This window comes from Sinocyclocheilus anshuiensis, unplaced genomic scaffold, assembly GCF_001515605.1.
Source record: "Sinocyclocheilus anshuiensis isolate Anshui unplaced genomic scaffold, SAMN03320099.WGS_v1.1 scaffold1346, whole genome shotgun sequence".
NCBI lineage: Eukaryota > Metazoa > Chordata > Actinopteri > Cypriniformes > Cyprinidae > Sinocyclocheilus > Sinocyclocheilus anshuiensis.
The window spans coordinates 1513249-1515329 of NW_015555726.1; positions in this window are offsets into that span (position 1 = coordinate 1513249).

The following is a 2081-nucleotide window of genomic DNA, read 5'->3' on the forward strand; positions in this document are numbered from 1 at the left end:
TCAAAAACACGCTCATAAAGCCTTACCAGACGCGCGTTCATTCCTCTCCACGGCGCCGCTGAACGTTCTTCACCATATATAACTTGTAATATGATTATCATAGATTGATATTATCCGAGCCGCGTGTGCTATATCCTTTCCGTGAGGGAAACTCGCCTTCAAATCATCGAATCCAAAAATGACAGCCCCCAAAACACCCAGCGTACATTCCCGGATGTGAAGACCCCCCTCTCCCCCCTCTAGTGACACAGAGGTGTCAAATTTCACGGCTTTGAAATGGCCGCCGAGTTGAGAGACATGTAATCTGACCAATTGCAGTCCACAAGTGAACACAGATCTCTATAACATCAGACGCGCTGGCTGTGAGCGCTTTTGATATGGAGAGCGCGTGTTTCCCAGACGCGCGTCTATTGCGCAATCTGGACAAAACGCTATATATCTCACCGATGGAAGCACGCAGAAACGTGAAAATGGTCTTGTTTGAAAGAAGAGATAATAATCTAAAAGATAATATAGAGTATATAGATATTTGTGGCTGTTTGCGGCTAACTGAAGCAGTGCTACGAGTATGAATGTTACACATAAAAAAATCAGCTTTTTTCCCCCCGCAATTCAATTGAAGATAATTCGATCTATGATTGTCACACAATTAAATAATCTACATCGTCAAATTCCTGAGAATGAGAGCTTTCTTGTGATATATGACTTGACTTTTTTGTGAAAAATATATAAAATACACATTCTTCGTAAAAATTATTCGCAATGGTTAGGCGGAAATTCGTGTGTGGGACGAATACATTTCTAAGCTTAATTTTACTGCTTTATGAATATAAAAAACAAAAGGAATGGTATTCTTTTTAAAGAAGACACTCCAAGCTTTCAAATGAACCCATATATGGGCTGATACCATATAAGGAAGGCTATGTAAATTAAGCATAAACATTTTTAACGCGATTTTGGACCCGTATTCGGGTCCGCAGAGTTTAACTGGTTTTAAAATGTGTATTGTTCTGTTAACTAAATGCGTATTAACGGTGTTTGCTTAAAATCTGTTAACCTGTGGGAGGACACCTGCACACAGAAGCATTCTTTGTTTACATAAGTTCAACATTACTGCTCGTTTTAATGTTAAATATTATAATTAACTTGATAAACGATACATCATTGAAAAGGTCTACGACTCAATTCATTTTTACAGTGACAGCAACATTATTTTCTTTTGCCAAACTTCAATTATTTTGCAAATATAGGTGGCATTATATTTACTCCATACTCTCCGAAACCGGATCTTTTTTTTTTAAACACTATGAACATCGTTTTTTGGAGGTATGGGAAAAAGTATGTTTTGCATACAGTCTGAATCAGATGAGAGAGAGAAATAATGCACAAATAAATATTCAACATTTTTCTACTTTCGCTTTGCATGCATCAAAGCAAGTCTACTGACTCATTTTATTCAAAGCTGGGGATTTTTATATTGTTCCCCTAGGCTGCATTAATTTGATAATAAACAGTAAAAAGAGTAATACTGTAAAACATTATTATAATTTAAAACAACTTTTCTATTTGAATATATGTTAAAATTTAATATGTCCCTGTGATGCAAAGATGAATTTTCAGCATCATTACTCCAGTCTTCACTGTCACACAATCCTTCAGAAATCATTCTAATATAATATGACATGTTAGAAATATGATAACATTTATTTATTTATTTATGTATCATTCATTCATTCATACAAACAAACAGAAATAAATCATATGTATGTATGTATGTATGTATTTTTACATTGCATTGTTGTAAAATAAATTCTATAAAAATGTTATATTTTATATTTATATTTTTCATGTTGAAAACAGTTGTGCTGCTTCTTATTTTTGTGTAAACCATGATGTTTTTTTTGTTTTTTTTCATGATACTTTGATGAAGATGAAGTTCAAAATATTGACATAGAAATCTTCAGTTTTATTATAAAGGTCTCATAAAAGTATTAAGTTATTTTTTTAATACAAATGTTATAATAAAATGCAAAATAAGAATTTGGTTTATTTAAGGGAACACTTCACAAAAAAAAAAAAAA